This window comes from Humulus lupulus, chromosome 2 (genome assembly GCF_963169125.1).
Source record: "Humulus lupulus chromosome 2, drHumLupu1.1, whole genome shotgun sequence".
Lineage (NCBI taxonomy): Eukaryota > Viridiplantae > Streptophyta > Magnoliopsida > Rosales > Cannabaceae > Humulus > Humulus lupulus.
In genome coordinates, this window is record NC_084794.1 from 27,841,426 (window position 1) to 27,868,161 (window position 26,736).

The 26,736-nt window shown below is 30.1% G+C and overlaps 1 long non-coding RNA gene across 1 annotated transcript; it reads left to right on the forward strand.

Annotated features, from left to right (window-relative positions):
* Positions 1–20,243: 20,243 nt before the first annotated feature.
* On the forward strand, positions 20,244–24,768 carry LOC133817564 (uncharacterized). The gene is made up of 2 exons (XR_009885584.1): positions 20,244–20,733; positions 24,573–24,768. It is a non-coding gene; the product is annotated as an uncharacterized LOC133817564 (long non-coding RNA).
* Positions 24,769–26,736: the final 1,968 nt, after the last annotated feature.

The following is a 26,736-nucleotide window of genomic DNA, read 5'->3' on the forward strand; positions in this document are numbered from 1 at the left end:
AAAACTCGATGCTCCGAGACACTGAGGGTGTAACCAGCGTGCGGCTTTTTCCACTTGTTTCCCTCTTTGCGGAGGTGGAGTTTTTCCCTAATTTTCATGTCTGCTAGATCAAGTCTTGCCTTGTCAGTGTCCTTATATTTTCCCTCTAAGTTCAACAAAGTTCCCAAGACACTGTCGCAAACATTCTTCTCAATGTGCATTATGTCCAAGTTATGCCTCAGCAATAATTCCTTCCAATAATCAAGTTCAATTGGAGCCGAAAAATATGCTCTTCTTCGACCAATTAAGTTCAATCGGAGCCGTTTTGCGTTTCACACCACCAAATTCTTTGTGTTTCCCAGGATGTCTAATCTGCAAATTCTCTAATTGCTTCAACACATCATCATCGGAGTAATCTTTCGGTGGTGGCCTGAGTTCCTTGTTACCGTCGAATAGTGCTTGTTTGCTCCTCCATTTATGATCCATATGTAACGACCCAACTATTCTAGACTTTGGACCATTAATGACTACTATACTAATCTTAAGAAAACGTACATATGAAATAACCATAACTTTATTTAAAAACTGTAAAGTAAATATTAAATACATAAAAATTCATTTAGGATATGGGATCCCATTGTTTTGAAAACAAAACATAACTTAAATAAATTGGTTACAAAATTAAGTGCGGAAAAATAATACATAGAAATCATAACTAAAAGACTTAAAAACTTCATCCTCGAATCGAACGCGCAATCTATCGATTCCATCCTGCCTCAATACACATCCTCAAACTGCCAAGAATCTTTTCGCCGCCACAACTATTTCCTGCACATATAAACATAAAGGAATGAGCCTAATGCCCAGTAAGGAAAAATACTAACCACATAAACGTACACATAAAATCATATCATAACATATGCTAAAAACATATCATAACATATACTATATAAGACTATACTAATAATGGCCATTATGACATGTGATAAACCATCTACGTCCCCTGTCTAATATTTGAGGTAGGGTAAATCATAACATAACATATAAAAACATAAACTTATCATAACATATTAAACATAGCATAACATAAAAACATAACATATCATACAAACATACAAGATCTAGCCTATTTTCCTTACCAAAATACCGGGATATGAGAACAGTTTTGGGACTTTGGAACACTCCTAAAAACCATAAATGGAAGGGTGAGTATACTAAAGAGAATGAGATGAAAAGAATGGAAGAACTATACCATTAAGAATATACCTACCAAAAACCTTAGATTCAAGAACTTAGATTTCCTATCCAAGAATAAAGAATAAAGTTAGGGGCTGAGTAGAAAACTATAAGAACTTGAAGAAAATAATACCAAATGAACTAGAGTTTTGGAATACCTTGAATGATGTATGACCAATCTAAACCTTGAACCGAAATGTGTTATAAACCTTACTTCCCAAGTGTTTGGTAAGCTTCAAACTGATTAAGCTTATAATCCCCAACCCAAGTGTTTACACTCTCACAATAACCTAGCAACTTGCAGCCTCTGAACTTAGCTTGATGAATGAATGAAAAATACTTGGTGCTAGGTCCTATTTATAGAGTTCTAGGAATAAAAATATTCTAATTATAATCTAAATTTAAATTTAAATTTAAAATAGAATCCTAAGGAATAAAAATCTTCTAATTATAATCCAAATTTAAATTTAAATTTAAAATAGAATCCTAAGAAATAAAAATCTTCTAACTTTCTAAATCTCGTAACTCTAAACTAACCTACAGTAAAATCAACATATCTGGAGCTGTAGGACTCCGATTTAGAATATCTTTATACCGTTAGAAATATAATTAAATTATCTACAACTTTTTAGAAATACTATTTTTCAAAATTCATAACATAACTAGGTCAAAAATAGGTCAGAAGTTACAGTGCCCTAAAGTTACGAAAAATCTAATAAAATATCTAAATCACAAAAAAATAAAATTGTGAGTCTAAATATCTAAATAAATATCATGCTCCTAACAGATTCTGGTGAAGACTAAGTCTTATATTTCCTTTATTAAAATAATGACTCCTTAATAATCATGCATATGACAAGTGTCATAATCCTATTGGCTCTATCTAAACTTTAGGTTATAATAATCATCATATTAATAACCAGCAATATTAATCAAACCTTATGTTATAATTAATATTCTTAAACTATAGGTTAAACTTATAAAATCCATAACTATTGCTAGGAGTTTCCAACTAAGTCCCGGTTTGAACCAAAATCCACAGTAATGAACATACTGTAACTAATACTAGCTATTACTACTACTACTATTATCTAACTAGCTAAGTAAATTCTGGGACTCTACACCATATCAAGAAACCTCCTATGGCCAATGTATGAAATTTTACTTCTAATCCCTACAGAAGGAGTTTCTTCATTGCATGTGGGGCACGCCTTGTACCCTTTTGTGCTCCACCCAGACATCATAGCATAAGCTGGGTAGTCATTAATGGTCCACAAGATTGATGCACGCATATTGAACAAGGTACTATTGTATGCAACTCGTGTCTCGACACCATTCACCCATAACTCCTTTAACTCGTCAAGCAAAGGTCTCATATAGACATCGATATCTTTTCCAGGTGAAGAAGGACCTGGAATTATAATAGACAACATTAATGACTGTGGTTTCATGCACTTCCACGACGGCAAGTTGTATGGGACAAGTATCACAGGCCACATGCTGTAAGAGTTGCTCATGTTCCCAAAAGGATTGAAACCATCTGTAGCCAACCCAAGCCTAACATTTCGAGGTTCGGCTGTGAAAGATGGGTACAACTCATCAAGGTGCTTCCACGCCTTACTGTCAGCGGGGTGCCTCATCACACCATCTTCCTTTGGCCTTTCAGAATAGTGCCATCTCATATCCTCTGCAGTATATCTCGAACTGTACAACCTTTTCAATCTCAGCGTCAACAGAAAGTATCACATGACCTTATGAGCTACTTTCTTCCCGTTCCCACGATTATCTTGCCAGCAACACTCACCACAAACCGGACAGAATTCCAAGTTCGCATTCTCCTTCCAAAACAGTGCACAGTCATGCTTGCAAGCATCGATGGACTCATATCCCAATCCAATACTCTGCAACTTTGCCTTCGCCTCATAGTTAGACTTAGGTAAAATTGTTCCGTCAGGCATAGCATCGACTAACAATTCCAGCAAACCATCAAAGTAATGATTGCTGCACTTGTTAATAACTTTAAGATGCATCAACTTCACCAAGAAGTTCAACGCGGAATACTTTTGGCAAACCGGGTACAGTTCGCTTGACATCTCCTTAAATAAATTGTCATACTTGTCGCGATGTTGAAGATCATCTTGGGGAGGATCATTATAGTTTCCAGCGGGAACGTCATCTTCAGCGTAAACATCCTCCAAGATATCCGCTATCTCATCTCTATCATGATCTCGTACCACAGCTGGTGGCGACGACAGCGCCTCTCCATGGTAATACCACACTTTGTAGGACTGTATAATGTCATAGTTGAATAAATGCATCGAAATTGCATTTATAGGCCGGAACTTAACATTCCCACATTTCTTGCACGGACAGCGAATCAAACCCCGATCGTTCAACTAATTTTTGGCGATATCGAAGAACTCCTTAACACCATTTCTATACTCCAGAGACCAACGATTCCTCGCACTCATCCAGCTTCTGTCGCTCGCCATCTTTAAGCGAAATAATTACGAAAATATTAATAATTGTCTTAAAATGAGGGAAATGATAGTCAAAATATTTCACAACTGTTTGTCTCCCTAATTATCACTAACTGATAATAATATCCTATCTCTGGCAAAAATAATTATTTATAGGGATTTTGCGGTTAAAATATTCAAACTTGCAACTTACTAACACTTAAATACCCAAACTGATTTTTTGGTGGCAAAAGTATCAAAACGTGAAATTTACTTGCAATTAGAAATACACAGTGTTAAATGTTAAAGTTGACCGGTCAAATGACACGTGGCACCACATGATTGGTCCACATTATTATTTTAAATAATTTTTTTAAAAAAAATCATTTTATATTTTTCATTTTTTTAAAAAAATCAAATTTATTGTTTTTCAATTTAAAAGTAACAAAAAATAATTTTTTCTCATTTAAAAAAAAAAAAAATCAAATTTGTTGCTTTTAATCAATTATTTAAGATTAAGTAAAAAAAAAATATTTAATCTTAAATTATTGCTTGGATTTTAAACAAAATTACTTAATCTTTAATTGAAAAAAAAGTAGACAAAATGATAAATAGGAAGATTTTAATAATAATAATAATAATAATAATAATAATAATAATAATAATAATAACAATAATAAATTAAAAATTTTGAGGATATTAACAATAAAAAATTAAATTTTAAAAAAAATTTATTTTTCATACTTAATCTTAAATTGAAAAAGAGTTTGAATTTTTTTTTTGAAAAAAATGTAAATTTTATTTTTTGTTAAATTGAAAAATAAATTAAAAAATATTTTAAGAATAATAACAATGTGGACCAATCATGTAGTGCCACGTGTTCTTTGACCAGACAACTTTAACATTTAACACTGTGTATCTCTAATTGCAAGTAAATTTCACATTTTGGTACTTTTGCCACCAAAAAATCAGTTTGGGTATTTAAGTGTTAGTAAGTTGTAAGTTTGAGTATTTTAGCCGCAAATATCTCTTATTTATATTTACCAAAGAAAATGTAGCTAATTATTAATTATTACAATATTTTAAAATCATTTACTTATTTATTACTTTTATTTTTAAATAAATTTAATTATACATTAATTTCATTTTGTAATTTTTTATTAAATTCTTCAATTTGAATTTGATTATTTACTTAATCAATAAAATTTTTATTATATTTATATTTTATTAAATCATTTATATTTTTAACTTTTTTCAATTACAAAACATCGAATATTAATGTTAAAATTAATTGTTAATTATTATGATTGGTAATTTTATTTTATTTAAATTATAGTTAAAAATTAATTTTTTGATGTATTTTTTAATTATACTTAAAATTTTATTTAATTAATTATTAAACTTTTATTAATTTTACTAACCCTAACATAATTTGGGCAGCATAACGACTATATTTCAAACTATCCCAAAAATTAAAAAACCTACAAATTAAACACATATATAACCAGAATATTCCTAGATCATATAAAACATATATATATATATATATATTAACAAATACATCAATTTACACATATACAAATATTTAACCACACAAAAACATATACCAAAACTGATCTTTTTATTAATACAAAAAAAAAATACTAAATACATATTTACAAACATATCACATTTAATATAAAAAAATTTAAAAATATAAACATACATTATTAATCTGATTTTTTAAGTTCATACTTTAACTAAAATACATATATCACAAAATACAATATAATAAATATTAACAAGCAAAAATAAACAAATACATATAAAACATTAAAATAAATAAAAACTACATATTCAAACATGTTTTTTTTTAATTTTACAAAAAAAAAAATTAATAAATACAAAAAACATATATTATAAAAATAACATAAAAATAGTAAATGAAAAATAAAAATATTACAGTGGGTGAAGTGGCTCCGCTCCGGCAGTGGCTCAGGGACTCCATAGAAACAAAAAAAAATCAATACATAAATAAAATAACATAAAATACAAAACTATATTATAAAACTTACCTTAGGAGGCAGCTAGGAGGAGGAGGAGGGCGACAGTGGTGGGCTCGCGGTGGAGTCGGGGTGGGGTGCCGTCGGGGTGGGTGGGCTCGGGGTGGGCACGTGCTGTCATCGGGGTGGGGTGGGGTGGGGTGGGGTGGCTATCGGGGTGGGGGCTCGGGTGGGGTGGGGTGCCGTCGGGGTGGGGCTCTGGTGGGGTGGGGTGGCTGTCGGGGTGGGGTGGGGTGTCGTCGGGGTGGGGTGGGCTCGAGGTGTGGCTGGTGGGGGTGGTGGAGGGTGGGGGTGGGGGTGGTGCCGTTGAAGAAAGGAAAAAGGGGAAGACAGAAATTGAAAATTGCAAAAATGGGGAAGAAGGCTCGGGCGGCTGTGGTATATCGTTATGACTTTTGCCGGCGCGTTTCATTGCACCGACAAAAGTATAAAAATGCGCTAACAAAAGTCTATCAGAAAAACCCTAATGCAAAACGACACCGTTTAAATAAGTACACTTTTGCCGGCGCAACAAAACGCGTCGGCAAAAGTCTGGCCACCCACTTCTTTAAAAACGTGCATAATTTTAATATCCACGTTGACTTTGCCGGCGCAAATGAGCCCCGTCAAAAGACCTTGTTTTTGCCAGCACATTTCACCACTTGCGCTGGCAATAGTTTTTTTTACTGGCGCAATTACGAATTGCGCCGGCAAAAGTCTATTTTCTTGTAGTGTATTTAATCTAGCTATATCTAAGAGACAAAATTTAAAGCATACCTTATAAAATTGTAATTTCCCAACCTAACTTCTATCAAACATTATTTCTCACGCATGCTTTTACTTGCTACATCAAAATTTACCCAAAAAATAAAAATCATGAAATTAACTAAATAAATTAATTATCAAGATATACTTAAAGATTATTAATTACTCACATATAACAACATCCATACTCGTCATAACCATCTCATGATTAATTTCTCATATAACTAATAATTATAATTACTAATTAACTTCTTATGTGTATAACCATAGCCCCATGCCAAGAAACTAATTTCAATATATAAATCAATAGGTCCACGCATGAAAAATGAACTCGGCAAAATTACAAATCATAACTAGTTAGTTGTGGATTATACTTATACATTTAATATAAATTAAATCCATATAATACATCATAACTAGTCAAATTAACAAAACATAAAACAATAACTGAACCCACTCCTCCACTCACTTAAAACTCTAACAACATGATCCACTCAACTAGAGTATACATGTCCTATTAAACATGTATGTATTCAATTGCAAAACTTGTAAACTAAAGGTGCAATTTCACCAATCACAACACATACAAACAAATTTTTTGTCATTTATTGTATTATACTATTGGAAACATCATATATAATAGCATATGCTTGAAAAAGTGATTCAGCTTGAAATATCAAATTGAAGTGGACAAAAACTTTATCTATATAAAAAAATCAATATTGCAATAAAAAAAAAGAAAAACATATAAGGGAAAACTAAAACAATTGTTCCTCTCATGCATCACGTTTTGGTTTGGTGCTGCACTGTATATGCTGGTGTGATGCAATCAATTTCATACCTAATTAATCTTCCATTTGTAGTGTTTATATTAGATTCTTTCTAAGGTGGTATAACTGGGCATGAAAAGTAACTAAATAAAATGAAGAATAATGACTCTAAAAGCTATTATTTCCAATAAACTGCCGAGGCAAAAAAAATCATAAAATCATAATATCCACTACATAATGTAAAGAATCCTTTCATCATTCCAAATAGAGCTGTAAATACGGGTCGGGCTTTCTAGCACGGCACGAAACCGGTACGAGTCCGGGAGGCACGAGCACGACACGGCACGAAAAAATATGGGCTTGGGCCAGGCACGACACGAAAAAATATGGGCTTGGGTCAGGCACGACATGACACGGTCTTAGCACGGCACGACACAACAAGCTCGAAGGCACGATACGTAAGCACGAATATAAAAAACCCAAAAGCATGGCACACAAAAAGCCCGAATTAAACTCAAATAAATAAAAATTATATTATTATATCATCATTTTTTAATAGTATGTAAAAATATCATGTTTGGATGATTTTATCCTAAAATTAAGCCCAATCCAATTGCAGCCCATTAAATTAAAAGGCCCTAGGGTTTCATCTCTTCATTTCCTTCTCTCCCCTCTTGGTTCGTTCAATCACTTACTCTTACACTTTCTCTCTCTCTCTCTCTCTCTCTCTCTCTCTCTCAGACGCACGACGAGAGCAGCAAGCAGCAGCTCTCTCTTAGACGCACGGCGGCAGCAGCAGCGGCTCTCTCTCTCGCTCTTCTCTTTGATGCACGGCACAGCAGGACATTTCTCTCTCTCTCTCTCTCTCTCTCTCTCTCTCTCGTCTCTTAGATGCACGGCAGCAACAGGCAGGGCTCTATCTCTCGCTCTTCTCTTTGATGCACGACACTGTTGGGCAGCTCTATCTCCCTCTCTTCTCTTAGACGCACGGAAGCAAGGTAAACTCTTAGTTAGACGTTGTCTCCCTCACTCATGAATACGAACTGCTTTTTTTTTTTTTTTTGTGATTTGAAATCAATTGATTTTCTGTTCTATTTTGTTATTTTGTTCTTTGCTGTGTTTTGGTTCCTGGATTGTGTTTTCAGATTTGATTGTTATCTATATGAATTAAGTCATTGTGTACTTGTCAATGTTGTTACACAGAACTATGTGAGATCTCCAAAATATGTTATTGAGCTATGTATTAAAAAAATAAAAATAAAGAAAGAAAGCAAAGCATGCAAATGGTAATATTTATTAGTATGACTAGCACGAATGATTTATAGGCACAAGATTTGAAAGTTTTGGGTTTTGGAATATACGAAATAGCACACAGATCAATTGGGCACTGTTTTCTGTGTTTACAATTCTTTGCAATGGAAATGATTCCGTGTGTTGTGGTCATTGATTTGGTAAAACTCTGGTTCAACTTAGCATAATTTAGCAACTCCAAATTGAAAGGCCAACTAAAGCTCATCAATGCTTACATGCATGAATATGAAATAATAAATATACACTTATGCTTATTTTTTATCTTGATGTTTATATTCTAGTTTTGTGTTATATAAAAGAAGCTTCTATTAATCACGTACATGTGAAAGTGAAACACTAGCCAAAATATTATGCACAAACTATATTAACTTACACTTACATTTGCTAATTAATATATATATATATTTATTTACGTTTCCAGGAAGCGTTTCTAGCATGAAGCAGAGAATATAGATTTGGTTCATCAATTTCAAAACTTATTTACTGAAGAACATGGTGATGGTGGTAGTGGAAGTGGTAGTAATACTACATGTGCCGAATCGGTAGTGCATTGATTTGTATTTTCTTTGTTTGTACTTTGTTGAAGTGAACTTAGTTAACTTATGATTGCACTCTTTTTTCTTTACCAAGATTTTATTTCATTAACTTTTTCTTGGTAAAGTGTTTAATGAGGTAATGCTTATTTTATTTTTATTTTTAAATTTGGAATTTTTATTGTATTAATTAAGTAAATATCCATATATATACTAGATACAAGTAACGTGTAGTGCAATGCACGTTTCTGTAGTTTTATTTATAGAATTTATTAATTATTTTTATTAAATTTATATTAATGTCATATAAATTTAAAATAAATATCATGTTTTAATTAAATAATTTTTTTTAAGTTTATGTTTGTTCTAGTTTTGAATTTGGGTGTGACAATAAGAGATTATATATTATATGATTAATATAATATTAAATATTATAGGTGAATTTTAAATTTAAACTTCTTGCTAGATTTTTAAAAAAAAAATCAATTTGTTGCTAATTGACAGTAGATTATATTATATGTTTAATATGATATTATTCTAATAAGTGAGTTTAAGTTTAATTAAATTTTATTTAAGTTATAAAACATATGATTTTATTATTTTTAAATAATTATCATTGTAAAATATCTAAAAAATATCATATTTAATTTATTTAATTATTTATTATTTTTAAATAATTATCATAGTAAAATATCTAAAAAATATTATATTTTAATTGGTTTAATAATTTATTATTTTTAAATAATGATCATTGTAAAATATCTAAAAAATATCATATTTTAATTATTTATTTTATTTTATTTAAGTTTAAGTCATATTTACCAACTACCGTTAAATATAAGAATATTCTGTTAAACTTAAAATTAAAAAAAATAAAAAATCGTTAAGACTAAGAATTTTCGTTATCTACACACTTATTATATAGAAGAGATATGTAAAAAGTAAAACTGGGAAAAAAGTGGGCTCGGATTGAGCCCAAATTGGGCCCATATTTTGGTTGACTTAAGGCCCGTTTTCAGGGCACGAAAATAGCCCATTTAAAAAAAGGGGCTGGCCCACTTTAGAAATATGGGCTGGCACGATCTGGGCCCAGCCCGGCCCGGCACACGGCCCGTTTGGGCCGTGCTTGTGGGCCGTGCTGAGCTTATATATTTATATGCGGGCTGGCCCAGCCAAGCCCACTTTCTTACATGGGCCGGGCCGGCCCACTTTTTTCGGAGGCACAAAAATGTGGGCCGTGCCGGGCCGGCCCACATTTACAGCTCTAATTCCAAACAAGAATTTTATTAAATGAGGATTATACATTGTATCTAGTTCTATCACTATCATCAGTCACGAACCCAGACAAAGGAAGGAAAAAAAACAGAAGAAAAGATCTAGTGAGAGAGAGAGAGAGAGAGGGAGAGATCTTACCATTGATGTCGAGCCCCCCAAACCTGCTACCATCACCCCGAACTAGCACCCTCGTTTGCGCCTAAGTCGTCGTCGCCAAGCCCCCTGTGTCGCCGTCGACGTCCCGTATAGAGAGAAAGATGGAGAGATCGAGTATGAGAGAGACGAGGAGATCGACAGAGATGAGCGTGAGAGAGGCAGAGAGAGATCGAGTAGTGTGAAAGAGGGAGAATGCCTGAGAGAAAGGGGGAGGAGTAGGGTTAGAGGAAAATGGGCTGAAGCCCCAAATTGTTTTATTTTAAAAAAAGAAATAAGATTTGCGGCCCAAATCGTGATGAACCCCCCAATTTGAAAAAACTACTCTATAGTTTTGAGTCTCTTTTACTTAACAATTTAAGGACTTTCTTTGAGAGTCCTTAGTACTCTTTTAGGACTCACAAAGTGAGCCTTTAAAAGTCACCATTCCTAATTTTTTCCTCAGGTTTTTTTAGGACTCACATATTTTTTTAGGACACTCATTACAAGTACTAAATTGTGTTTTTTCAGGACTCTCAATGAGTGTCCTATAAACTCCATAGACATTTTTAAGGACTTGCATTTAGGTGTGTGTCCTAAAAACGTATCCCATAAAGGGTATTTTGTAGTAGTGATGCTGAATGCCCTGTATTTGGATATTTGACATATGATATATGTTTGGTAGCATTGCTTACTTGTGCATGGTCCTGACTATTCCAGTTTGGCATTGGTCGCGTGTTACTGACCTAAGAGCCAGAAACGGCATAAGAGTCATGAATGCAGAGTCGATAAAAGATTAGATCTAATCGATATCAGCGTTAAATGACTCAATGAGCGTTAATGATGGACCGACCTCAAGTTCGATGAAAACTATAAGCGCTTGTCTAGCCAAAGGCTAGTCATTTAGAGCCAGGGCCAGTGATCCCAGTGACTGTTTAGTCACATGGCTATGGGTGCCAAGCCCCGTGTGACTTACCCATCAGTCACTCAGTATGGTTTACCAGAACCTCTAGTATTAAATCACTCATCTGATTAGGATTGACTTGATGGTCATCTAATCAGGAGGGCATGATTTCTTATCCTAGATTCCCCAGCATTACTTGAATTCATTTACATGCTTGAATAGAGCTATGTTTGCTAGGCATGCCAGATATGATTTGATATCATGATATGATTGTTCATGAGCATATTGAGTTTTCTTGCTGGACTTCGGCTCACGGGTGCTATGTGGTGCAGGTAAAGGCAAAAGAAAGCTGGACCATCCTTGAGTTGGAGAGCTTAGGTGACGATATGTACATATGCGGCTGCTCGACCGCCACGGCCGAGGGTTGAAAGAGGAACTAGGGTTAAACCCTATTTTGTCGCTTAGATCGGCTGGTTGTAAATATTTTCTTGTAATAGACCTTTAAATTATAGTTTTGGGATCCCAATGTATACAGTAAACATTCTAGTGAAACGTTATACCTTAACCAAAATTTTTAATCCCTAAACCGCTAATCATACTTAGTTACACATTTATGGCCAAATGACTCAATTAGCGTGTTTAACACTGTTTATAATGCGCACCGTAACAGTCCCTGGAGTTTAGGGCGTTACAATGACATATTATGGGGTTGTTGAAGAAATATGGGAGCTTGATTATTCCTTATTTCAAATTCCCCTTCTCAAGTGTTCTTGGGTGGACAACAATGTTGGGGTTAGAATTAATGAACTTGGATTCACTTTGGTTGATTTAAGTAAGAAAGGTCACAAAAATGATCCTTTCATCATGGCTACCTATGCAAAACAAGTGTTTTACATAACTGATGTTGCTGATGATAAGTGATCAGTTGTTTTACGAACCCCGGAGATGCAGTTTATAGAAGAGGAAAATGACGAAGAAAATGATGATTTATTTCAAAAATTGCGAGGCTCAGAGCAGAAATTAAAGCTTTAGAGGAGGATAGAGCTAAACAAGCAGGTGGGATAGATGATATGGAAGAACACGACAATGATGACGAGCAGAATGACGAAGAATATCACACACCGTACATGCAGGGTGACGTGCCTCCACAATTTACAACTGATGTGTTACTTTGTTGAGATAATATTCATAATGTGGTGGCAGAGGGTGTTATCATTGATGGGGTGGGTCCACTGCCTATTCATGGTACTGACAGACGAATACGAGAGGGTGCAAGTCACCAAAATGTTTCAAGATGATGCTGAAATCCCATGTTCTGTTGGGGAGATACGCCATGTTCGAGATACCTATGACGTATTCATTCCTTGGCCAAAAGAATTAATTATGATTGATTAGGTATAAAATAATTCTTTAATTTGTTACCTATTGAAATATTTGTTGGTCCGTTATTTTAGTATTCATTTTACTTGATGTTGTGTAGGGTCCTCCAAAAAAGAGACCTCCTATGTCAACAAGCCCATCCAACGATAAGACAAACCGTAATTCTACGACTAGCCCACATCTGTCATCAGTTGGATCTCACGCCAATCCAGAAAATACTCTGATAGAAAGACAACCATTTGCCGATCACATCATGAATCGCATCCATGTTAGGCTTTAGTTTATGGTGAGAGAATTTTTCAGAGTTAAGGGAATAAACAAAGTAATCTCAGTTCCAGTGGACCCATCATTCATGAATCGCGAGTCAATCTTTATAACTTCAGAGGATGTAGAACAAGTTGTTACTTTGTATATGATTGGAGGCTCAGCAATGATATTCAGACTAAGGTATCCCTTCAACTAATTCTTTGGAATGATATAAAATTTTGAATAATGGTTATGAGTAATGCTCTGTGATCTGTTGCATATTTTCATAGTAAATTGAATGTTTGCAGGTTTGGGTAGTCCTATTTATAGGGGAAACTCTGCCGAATTTTTTCAAAAATATTTAACACTTAAGAAAATTTTGTAGATTGCATTTGGGGGTCCCTATTTCCAAATCAGCGTGTCTTTTACAAGTTTTTTGACACTGAGCATCTTAGCATCAATAATGCTATCGATGTAGAACGATCAACCATTGACTTAGCAAATTGGTTGATGACCATGAATAGATTTTGTCAACTATATTTTATACCTTAGAACATACGGTAAGAAATACTATAAAATTTTCTCATTTCATTAGTCATATTAAAATTTTAATTAATTTATTTAACACGCTTATTATTTTAGGGAACATTGGATGTTGGTGATTGCTCTGCCAAAAGGAAAAATCGTGTTCTTTGATCCACTGAAAGCACACAAACATCCTGAAGAAATTGATTCAATGATAATGAGGTAAGTTTTAAATTTTTAAAAATATTTGTTAATACGCAACAAATATTACATGTTACTACATTTTCATAACTTTTGTAATTTTTTTTTTTAAATAATGCATATTATAAGGCTTCTTCCAATGAATTACTCGTCAGTCCTACAAAGATATTCAATGTTGCATGTCCAAAACAACCACAGAGTCATGAATGTGGTTTTTATGTGTTGAAGTACATTAGAGATCTTGTACGTGCATCAAATACAATAGAAACCTTAAAAGAAAAAGTAACTTTATTTTTTATAACTTATTTTGGTATCGATAATCTATAAAATAATCAATATTGTTATTAATTAATTTATATTTATTAATTTTACAGTTTGATGGGAAGAAGCAATATTGTGAGATTGCAGACCTCTTGCCAATCCAACACAAATAGTTAGGTCGATTGATGACATACATTTATTAGTAAGCCTATTTTTTTTATGAGTTCGTTTAGTTCTAAGTTTAGTTTTATGTAAATGTATTAATTTTAAGGCTAGCTATCTTACGTAAGTATTTGTGTGTTTATGCTTATGTATGACATTTCTAATTAATGAAAGTTAACATATTTTCATTCAAAAGAAATTCATAACTAATTCCAATTGTAAAAATATGTATAACTATAAATTCATATAATTAGACCATTTAAAAAAATTAGGGCAAAAAAAAATATATATATATAAAAATAGAATTTTTCCATTTAAAAATAATCAGAAATAATTATTCAAAAAAAATAGGGGGGGAGGGAGGCTTGCTACTTTAGTTATTATGTAAAAACCGAAGTAGAATCCTCACTTTCTACTTCGGTTTTTACATAATAACCGAAGTAGAAAGTCTATTTTTCACTTCAGTTTTTAACTACTTTTTACTTCGCCTCGAACTACTGCGGTTGCGAATTTTAGCGAAAATTGAAGTAAATTCAGCTTAAAAACCAAAGCAAAAGCCATTTTTTCTTGTTGTGACTCACAAGAACTAATTGTAGCTTGTATTCATGGATCCATGGTCCCTGCGTCGTCTTGGATTAAATCAAGCCTAATAGTCTCAAACAATTGATTTAATTATCAATTATGAATATCAAGTTGACTAGGCCAATTTATTGATATTTACATGAATTAATAATTTAGAGTTAAAGAGAGATTTTCTAATCTTTAGGGGAAATTTATTAAAATTGAAAAATTGGTGTTAATATTAATAACTAATGTTGAATCAAGCTTAAAATTATAAATAGTTAATTTGAATAAAGAATTAATTGAAAACTGAAATAATTAATTATTGACATAATTAAATAAATATTTGAATTTAAATATTTAAAAATTCAAATTTGGAAAAGCACTGACCTAGCTTCCACTATAGGTGGGAGGGCTAGGGTTAGCTTTTATTTAATTATTATTTTAATTAATTTAACTATGGTTAAGTGTTTCAGTTAGTGCCCTAGGGTTTGCCGTTATATAAAGTGTGATAGCTGGGGTTAGGGCTTGAGGCAATCAATTGATTTATTTTGGTAAGTGAATAAAAGAAAAACCTAAACACTCTATTCTATTCTTGGTCGCCCAACATTCTCTCTCTTCCCTTTATATTCTATCTCGTGTTGAGAGCAAGTGCATACTAGTGTAGGCTTGATTAAAGAAAGGCGAGGAAATTCACTATTGAAGAAAGTGATTATGTTAACTATACCTAGTTTTTTATAGGACAAAAGGTTAGAGAACAAAAATAGTGGAGTTCATTGTTCTGCTGTAGATCTCGTAAGTAATCTATTCACAATACTCATATTAATTGTTTTCCTAATTTTTGTTTTTTGAGAATTATAAGAAGCATGTATCTAAACTATGAAATTACAATTCCTACAATACTCTCCAGAATATTTTTTTAAATTATTTAATTAATATTGTTGTAACTTAAATTAAAATAGTTTAATTATATTTGAATTTAAATATTTGTTAACTTGTAACGAGAGAAAATATTTATGAATAACATTTATCTTTCCAATGACCATATCTATCCCTAGCTAGGCTTCCCTATAAATAAAGGTAAAGTTCTATTGTAAATTGGACTTTTGATTATGAATTCTCTCTTTGTAATCACTTTCTCCATGGTGAAAAACTACAAAAGGACAACAGTTATAAGATTATAGTTGAACTACTAAAATTTTTAATGTTTTTTCTTTATTTATGTAAATTTTATTTTAATCATTTTCTTCTAGCGCAATTTTTCTCATAGAAGTTTGTGCAGCTCAGAACGACTGTTTTCAACATCTACAATTGGTGCTAGAAAAAGGGTCATGTTCACGACCACGATCAAATGTGGGAATTGTTCTTATTCTCAAGTACACGTCAACGACCACATAAATCATACCACCAAGATGTTGTGTAGTAGGTTGCCATGTTAGATATGGAAGAGCAGCTATAGCCTCAAATAGTATTCAAATAACAGAGGCACAACTCAACGAGGATATATAAGGGATGAGCTTGACCCTCAATGTAATCCTACATCATCTTGATGTAGTGAATGCACAAGGTGCATTGGGAGCAGCAGGAGAGAACTAGCGAAAAGCAATTCCTCTTGCCAGGTCGTGAAATGAATGACCTGAAACTTTACAAGCAGCTAGTTCGTGAACTAGAGAATGATGTAACCAATTGCAAACTAACTATATTGAAAGGTCCAAATGACACTCGTCGACCTGAGAAGTCATATAACATTGGTTGGCCTACACATGACGCATTGCATGGCCCACCTACTATGCAAGGAGTTGACCTACAAGATCTCCTTAGTGAGAAAAGGCACTCAGTTGAGCAAACTTTTAGGGTTGAACAAAAAAAGGAAACCCCCTATATGACCTGACAATAATCTTTGACAAGCTCACAACAAGAGAAGATGAGCTTGTTGTGGGCTATGAAAACTCGCCATTTGGTACTATGATTTGAGAATTTCCTCCAAATTTTAAGATGCCTAGCATAAACTCATAAAAAGGGAAATTTGACCCTAATAAGCACTTAAATATATTTGACAACCTTATGGACATGTAGAAGGTTAATGACCTTGTCAAATGTTGTTGCTTAGCAATTACTCTCGCTGCAAAAAGGTGGGTTAGGCAGCTTCCACCTAGATCTATAATTTTGTGGGGGTATTTTTTACATCTATGTTTCTCTCGCACTATCAAGCTACACTATTTAGTATCATATATTTATTTATCAATTAATTTTACTCATTTTATTAATCTGATATGAATATAAGTTTATATAATATATATTTTATATTTTATATTAGAAATAAAAATTTAAACGGAATAATAGAAATAAAGCATTTTTCTCTATAGTATTATATATATTATCTATAAACTAAAATATGGTTTTTCTTATTATTATTATTTTTACTTGTTAATAAAGAAAATTATTGAAAAATTAAAAAATATATATTTTTATAGAGAAAAAAATGAATAAATAATTTAATAATTATATTGTAATAAATTTTTTGATTTTTTACTATGATATTAATTTTTTTTCATCCAAATAAGCAAACTATTTTGATCTTAAGGTTAAAAATAATGTCACTTCATATAGTATTTTTTTTTCTTTTTCAATCACTACTATAGATAGTTTTTATATACAATGAACCTTGTACAAACAAGGAGGAGAATGCCAAAAACATCGTACGTGAAGGAAAATATAAACGAAATGGGAATAGAAAAAACGTAAAAAAAAAAACGAATGACCTTTCTTTAGGAAGAAGAAATACATGCAAATAAAAACCAAAATGAAATACAATTTAACGAAAATGGCAAATTAATAAAATTAAAGAAATGTGTCACTTGAGCTAGCTCAAGTAGTTGGGTGGTGTAAATGTGTGCGAGAAAGGAAATCAAATCATAAATTTATCAAAAATAAAATAAAGAAACCTAGAAATTCAAAATTTTTAGTTTTTATTGATATTTCTAAAAAAATTAGGTAGTCTGTCAACATTTAGCCAAACATAAATATTTTTTTTATGAAAATAGCTAGTTTGTAAAACAACTACAACCTGAGTTGAGTAATTTCGTGATTAAACAAAACTAAAATTCAAACTCATAACCAGTGGCGGAACTAGCTTTCCAATATAGGAGGGGCCAATTAGTATATGGGGCCACATTAGTGATGATTTATATATAATTTATTGAATATATTTTTTTTGTGTGTGAATGAAATTTATGGTTGTTCAAATTGACGTTATATATCTCTTCATTTTAATTGTGAGTCTTGTAACATATAAAAGAAGTTGGTTACCCTTAATAACTTGTATTGGTCATCATATTAGAATTAGCTATGTTAAATATATAATAGCAGTTATAACCTAGTTGATGTTAATTAACGACCACATTTTTCAAAGTACAACTTTGTTGTATTACTTTTTTAATAATAACACATTGTGAAAATATTTTAGAGATAACAACCTGTGTAAATTTTAAATAACTACTGTGATTATATTAAAAGTAGATTTACCAACTATTTTATCAAGCCTAAAACTAGGTTAAGTTTGCTATGAATTATAGGATGCTTTAGAAATCATGATTAAATAAGTGAGTTTGAGATTTTCTTGCCTAATAAATATATGAAATCCATATATGTATTTAAATAAAATTGACAAAAAATATAACACGATCATGTGCAACCAAACAATGTCATATGGCATTCTCATAAATATAAAACAAGACCTCATGAACAACCAAATACTATTTTATATTATTTCGAACAATCACATTCTTTTTCTTTATTTTCTTATCAATTAAATATTTTGAACTCCTCTTATACTCGGACGGTTGGACCATAGCACTATATGGCAGTTAAAAAGCATGAAAAATAATTGTAATTAATTTTCAAAAGATATTTTCAAAGACAATGTGGAAAGTAAATCACAAAATTTCCCACTCATCGACCTGCTTCTATCACATTCACATATCTTGGGGTTGCACCTACTCACCTAACTCTAGAAAAATTATCCTCTCACATGTATACAAATAAATAGAGATTTTAGCTTTGGAGCTCTTTTGTTGGGCTGTGCCTAATAGTGGGAGCCAAGTCATGTACAGAAAAGTTGGTTCGACTGGGTCTCTCTAATTCGTACCAATCTCTTTCACATTAAATTTGTCAATGGTTATAATTTCGTATTTCTACTACAAAATTCCAGATAATCATCATCCAATTGAGAAGATTTTTTTGAATCTGCCTTGGGATTCCAGATAATAACTTGCTGTAATTAAATAATTCCATTTATATATTTTAGAGTTTCATTTTCTTATTCTTATTATTTTGAGCATGACTTGGTTATTGAAACTAGCTTTCTAGGCCGGCAGTGACCTTTGAACAATTTGGTTTTGAATTTGGATTTCAAATAAAGCTTTTAATATATATGTTTAAAACTAAAGATTTACAAAATAAAGAGAAAAAGACAAACAAAACAGAGAGAACATAAACATGTTTAATTTAATGAATATTAATTATAAGTGGTGCTTGCTATACTTGCTTCAAATAATTATATACATACATATATATATATATATATTTATATAATGGTTCATAATTTTTTAAAAATAAATATATTTTATTTATTTCAATGGTGTTGAGATATCGATCTTGACTTTTTTTAGTTATTTTTTGTCTTGGAGGAATTTATAGGTCGATCTATGGTAACTTGAAAGAAAAAACTGATTATTATTATTATTATCCTATATATGATGGGGTATCTATTAAAGAGACATCTTCTATATTGTCTAATTGATATGTTTAGAGGATATTTGGAAACTCTATACTTTGTTGTAGGTCTCATATGGTCTTTTTTGGATATTTTTTGAAAGGGATAGACAATTATTGTCATAAAATCACTTCTATATAATTGTGTTTGTGTATATATCTCTTGATAAAAAAAACTTATTCTATCTAAAAAAAATTCTTATACATAATCCATCTGTAAAGTATTGACTCATATATATATATATATTTATTTTAAATTGAAAAGGCATATAGTTATTAGAAAGCGTCATATATGTAACAAGAATAGCACAAGTACAAGGAAAGGGAAAACTAAAGTCAAGGAAAAATGGACAAAATAATGAGAGAGTCAATGAAAGAGAGGAGAACAGAGAAGTTATATAAATATATATATATATATATATAAAAATCCATGGGTACTCTGTGTTTGGCACGATGTGGGTCATGGATAATGACCCCACCTTGGACCCATATATGGAATCTGGTTGGAGAGATATAAGTAGGGTTCTAGGCCAAGTCCATCGATCGGTTACACTTACAATATATCTACATACACAGGCAAATAAAACAAAATCATATAAAAAGAAGCAGTTTTTAATTATTCTATACATTTGTAACTTATAAATATTAATTTGCTTATGTGGAAATACCAAAACCTATTATTATTATTATTATTATTATTATTATTATTATTATTATTATTATTATTATTATTATTATTATTATTCAATACAAGACAGGTTCCTATATATAAGTATGAACACGTACAATACCGATATTTAGAAGCAAAGATCGATTTCCCTGCTTATAAAGACACTTTTATATATTGACAGAAACGATCGAACACCATCTCTCTCCCTGAGCCAAACAACCAAAAAAGCAGCATATATGAGAGAGAATTTGATACTGCGCGAGGAAGAAGAAGATGGATCCAAGAGGATATAGCGCTCGATGAAGCTATATATATATATATATAGCTACTATTATATATATTTATATATATATATATAAATGATGGATATAGTGGTGAATTTAAAAAAAAAAAAAAAGAAGAAAAAAAAAGGTATTGGCGCGTCTCAATCTAAATACACGGCTAAGAGAGCAATATATATAAAATTAGCCAAGTAATTTGATTGAGCCGCGTCAATATCTCCTTTAATTACACTTTTCCATCTCTCCAAACCTACCTGCCCTAGCTCCGGCCAACATCCATTTCTCCGGGTATGTGCTTCTCTCTCTCTATATATATATATATATATTATATCTTGCTCTTTTATTCCCAATTCTATTTTGTATAAGGTGTGTATTATTTTTCTTCTTATATAAAAGTAGGATAAATAATTTAATTCCTATCCACACATATTCAAGATCGGGATCTATATATATATATATAGGTGCATCAAGCATGGATATATATTAAATCACGATTCAAATGATCATATAATTATATATGATTTTTAAAAGTCTTAGCTTATAATTAAGATCCTGGATTTTCTTTGATATTTAGATATAATATATATATAGTATATAATATTGACTGCTTTCTTTATACACCGAACACAAGCTATACTTCTTAGTTCAATTATTTTCATAGTACTTCACAATATGAGTTTTATGTCACTTACTATATATTTCAAAGATTCTTTTCTGACATTTAATAAAGAAAATTCCAAGACAAATTAATAAATATAGAAACGACATATATATTCCAGCTCTTAGATATCAGGTTTGATATATATATATATATATATATAATTAGGGTAAATAATAAAAGGGCCATTGAGATATATAATTATATATATATATATATTCACATATAAGATGAGAAAGGGATATAGCTAGCTAGCTTGTTCATACAAATAAATTTATATGGAGATTCTCATCGAGAGAGTAGGTAATAAGAAGGGCGTATATATAGGGTCGGCTATATATATATAATCCCTCCTTTCCCACTAGCATTAATTATTCTATTCTATAATTATCCGATTAATTTGTAAACATTTAAATAGAAATAGCAAATATATAGGTTATATTAATATTATAAGAGAGCATTAACAAACCAACTTCATGATTAATAAACACTGCCCATATATATAGATAACTCAATTTAAAATTAAATATGAATTGCCAAAGGCTGCTGCATCATCTAGCTAATTGAGGTGAATCGGTACTAAAACAGCTGGGCAACGCATATCACATGTTAAAATATAAATATAAAAAATATATATACGAATCAATTATAATAATATTTATAATCACCGTATGATATTAAGCATATAATGATATAATTAATTCATAAGTTGCTATATTATTGCTTATGCATATTTTTCTAATATACCCGCTTTAACTGCAGCCTTAATTATACTTAGGTCCTCATGTAATAATGGTTAACATTATAATGTCTGTATGCATTTATTTATAACTAGTATTAAAATGTACATTTATTATTATTATTATTATTATTTTGTATTATGGTATTCTGTGAAACCGAAATCGTAGCAAAACGATTAAGTGACGGAGTCAAAACTAAAACAATAAAGAATTTTTATTTAATTTTAGAGGGAGTCAATATGTATTTTTACATATATTTATGTTAATTTAAAAAAAAAATTAAAGGAGATCAACACTACCACGCCCAATTCCGCTAGCTCCGCCATTGAAGACAAAGAAGAGAAGTAGTAGCAATAAATATGAGAACGAAAGTGAGAGTGAATTAATGAGGTTTTATAATATATTGAGCTAAGATTAACAAGTGAGAAAGAGGGGGGAACCGTACGTAGCAGAAAAACGTGACTCAGGGGCCTACTATTACAATTTTGCTTTCATGCTGGGCTGCATTTAATTTTGTTGTATTTTCTCTACACCACACCCTCTTTAACCTCACACCATTTTTTTTTTTAAAAAAAACGTTATTGTGATGATTCAATTATTTGAGATATGAAACACATACATATGATTTGTAGTGATATTTACAAAATATTTCTTGAAATTAATTTCAGTGAATGTTCATTTATATCCAATCGGTTTTTCATTATATTTATAGAATAATTGATGAAAAATATACATTTTAAAATAACATCACTTAGGACTTTATTACTCAAGAATGGAATTAATTACAACTAGGGTTATATTGTAGGAGCATAATTTGTAAGAAAACCAAAAATTATATATATAATTATTAATACTATATATATTTTTTTAAATAATAAAAAAAAGGGAGGGGGACGAGACCCTCCTTCCTATATATAATTGTCTCTGACTTTGCTCTAACAAGATGGATTATGTTAAAAGTAATTGGTGAAAATCACAACTTTTTAATAGTCATTTTGTATTATGGCCTAATTTTGAATTTTTTTTAAAAAAAAAATATTTGTCTAAAATTTCGACCAGCTGTCTGGACTGTAGGATCTCATTCTGCAAAATATTATCAAAACTAAGTTAGAGTACAAAATAATTTTAAAAAATAGGTCATTTTTCCAAATAAGCATTATGTTAATATATATTTTTTTTGTAAAATAACTTTTTCTAGCAACATTTGATAAGTATTAGACAAGATTATTATATAATATACATATTTATATATAATACTAGATACATAAGTGACGTGCAATGGGTGTTTGCTTAATTTTATTTATAAAATCTGTTAATTATATTTATTAAATTTGTATCATTATCATACAAATTTCAAATAAATAAATAATATTATACATAAAATAATGACATAAATATATTAAATGAAAAATTAAACCATAACATTATTTAAGATTTTATATATATATATATAATATGATAGCATTTTTAAATATAAATGATAATTTTTAATAAAAATAATTAAAATTATCTATTATCTATTATATATTATTATAATGATATTTTATAATATTTAAGTTTATATTAATAAAAATATTAAATATCTAGACTTGTATTAAATATTATTATAATAATAAAATTTTATTATATTTAAATTTATATTAATATAATTAGTAAATAATTAGGATTATATATTATCATAATAATATTTATAACATTTAAATTTATATTAATATAATTATTATATAGTAGTTTTATATTAAATATTAATATAATAATGATATTTTATAATATTTGAATTTATATTAATATAATTAATAAATATTAATTTTTAATTAATTTTAAAAATATACTCCGTTAAATATTTAGAATATTTTATTAAAATTAATAAAATAAATCGTTAAAAATAAAAATTTCCGTTATCTACCCACTTTTTATATACAATAAATTTTAGGAAACATCCCTATATATATTTAAACGCCACGAATAAAATCAACATAAAATGAAAATTGTACTTACTTTCAACTTACAATCAAATAATTTGTCGAAAAAAGAAAAACTTACAATCAAATAATAAAGATATAATTATAAAAGTAAATAATAGTATGATAAGATCTTAAAAGAAGATTTGATTAGAAAAGTCTTAATTTTTTTTGTTTTGTTTATTAATTGTGTTTATAAATGTACATCTTGTCAATAAACTTACATAACTTTCACCAAATTAGAGAGAGGGAAATTTTTTGTAGTAATTTAATGTTGTCGAAAATCGAAATTGATTATTTCACCTTAACGATATAAATCATATAATATTTTTATGAAGTTATTATTTTATAAATAATTATGAATATAATAATTAAAATTACGCATAAATTTGATATAGGGTGAGATTAAATATATACACAAATACTATTTCACGGTTTAAAAGAACTCATAGACATTTTCAAACGTGTTGTTCATGTACGTAGAAGTGTTTTTTATTTTTTGTTTTTTTGGTTTTTTTAAGGACTAAAATAAGAAAAGAAGTAAAATATACACTTACATAAATAAATTGTCAACTTGAATTTTGTTTTATTTTTCTTGTAGAGTAATTAGAAGTGGTGGAATGAAATTAAAACACGTCGTATACGTTGCCTCTGTTAGCCTATTAAGCCCAATGTGTCCAAATATTTTGTGGTTATTAATCCTTCAGTCATGATTATGTCAGAGAATCATCATCAATTTTTGTGTTAAACCTAATTTTTAATTTTTAGGTTAAGGAGTGGAGTGGAGGTAGCGGTTGGGTTTACAATACAGGAGAGTACTGATTGTTGACAAGTGAAAGGCATATTTAAAATATTTGAATGATGTGATTAAAATCCCCACTATTTTTCTGCCATTTTTGTCTTCACTCAAACAAAATCACAATCAAGAGACCCACTAAGAGGATACGTTTGGATTTGGCAAAAATCATGGCATCTTTTGAATTTTTTTTCTTTTCTTATTTACCTTTCTTTTCACTCATTTACTTCTTCTATCTTGGCTATATATATATATATATGTTAGGTAAGGAGAAAAGTAGAGTCAAAGGCATAAAAAAATATCTTAATAATAATTGAGAAGTCCACCGTTCATGAAGGTGGTTCTGCTCTCTGGATTGGGGAAATCCCCTGTGTTGCATGGTCTGTCCTTTGTACAGACATGCCTAATCCTTTGTATTAACTGGTTTCTGAGTTTGTTATCTGGTAATGAAGTTTTTCCGTTCAAAAAAAATAATAATAATTGAGAAGACTAATTAATCTCTCTATTGTTGGGATAAATAAATGAAGTATTTGTGGCATAGATAATGTTTCACATTTGTTCCATTTAAATATCTTATTTTTTATTATACAATATTTAATATATGTTAAAGATAAATATTTAATATTTTTTCTTTGCAGCAAAAATATATATAATTGTTAAAATATTACTTCTGCAAGTACCTCATCTGTTAGAACTATTAAACATGTTAATTAAACAAACATTTGTTTATCTGTAATCCGTCAATTTCATAATATTTAAAAATATATTTTAAATTAGAAGAATGAATTAAAAAGATATTTAAATTAATTCAAATTTTAAAAAATACATATTTTGAGGATAAAAATACTCAAATTACAGAATGATACATATCTGGTGAGTCAAAAGTCAACAACTTCAACAGATGATGTACTTATAAAATCAATGTTTCAACAATTTTGAGTATTTTTGCGGCAAAAGAAAAAAAATTAAGTATTTATTTTTAACATATATTGAACATTAAGTATTTTTCTCATAAAAATAAAAAATTAAGTATTTATCTATAATAAATGTGAAACGTGGATTTTTTTATGCAGCAAATACCTCTAAATAAATAAAAGGAAAATTTGCTTTTTTAGGTAGTTGGTTTTTCGTAGCACTTAATCATTTTTCTTTTTCTTTTTTGTTATTGTTGATATGGTGGAGTTGTAGGTCCATAGTAGTTAAGTTTGACCAAAGGCTTATGTTGCGGATATGTGGTCGTATATTGATCAAAATCTATTTTTATTTATAAAATAGCTTTTAAAATTATTAAAATATAAATAAATTCAAATCTAATTTTTAAAAAATCTAAAATATAACTTTAGAAAAAAAAATCATTTAAAAACTAAAGATAAAATATCTATAAAATTTAAAACTTTAATTAACACCTAAAACACTCAAATCAAATAATTAAATTAGAAATTTTCTTTTCCTTACCCAACTCAACATTTTTAATTAAGAATAATTAGTCAAGAACATCGAAACATTATAAAATCTCAAAATTAAAATATATATTAATAGAATTTTAATTAGCTACTATATCTAGATTTTGTTAAATTGAAAAACAATACTATGAGCATTATCGATAAATCAGATTCAAAACAACATTACATGCTCATACAACAATCCAGGAACACATTTTATTTAGAGCATTGAATTGAATATATATAGATGAAACATACCTGACATTGAGTCTCCAATGTTCATCCTTGAATCTTTCACGATCTACACAAAACAATATTAGAAAAGCAAGGCAAGAGAGATCTTATGGAGAGCAACCCTTACCAAACCATATACCACTATATTTTTCCCAACAACATATATGTTCTAGATATATGTCTCATATGCCTTCTTACCCTAAGGGGTATATTGGGCCTATTGGGCTTATATTATCAGATATGGTGGACTATGATTTAATGGGCCAACCTATAGTCTTTAGGGTGCTACCATGTGCCTCAATTGCAATTAGATTAATATTAACCATCTCATTATGGTCTTTAACTATTCGTAGGCACTCTTAGAAAATGATTGTGATAATGGAATTATGTTTGTAATTATATTAGTCCATATAAAATTCTAACATTCTCCCACTTGGACAATATAATCAAACCACCATAA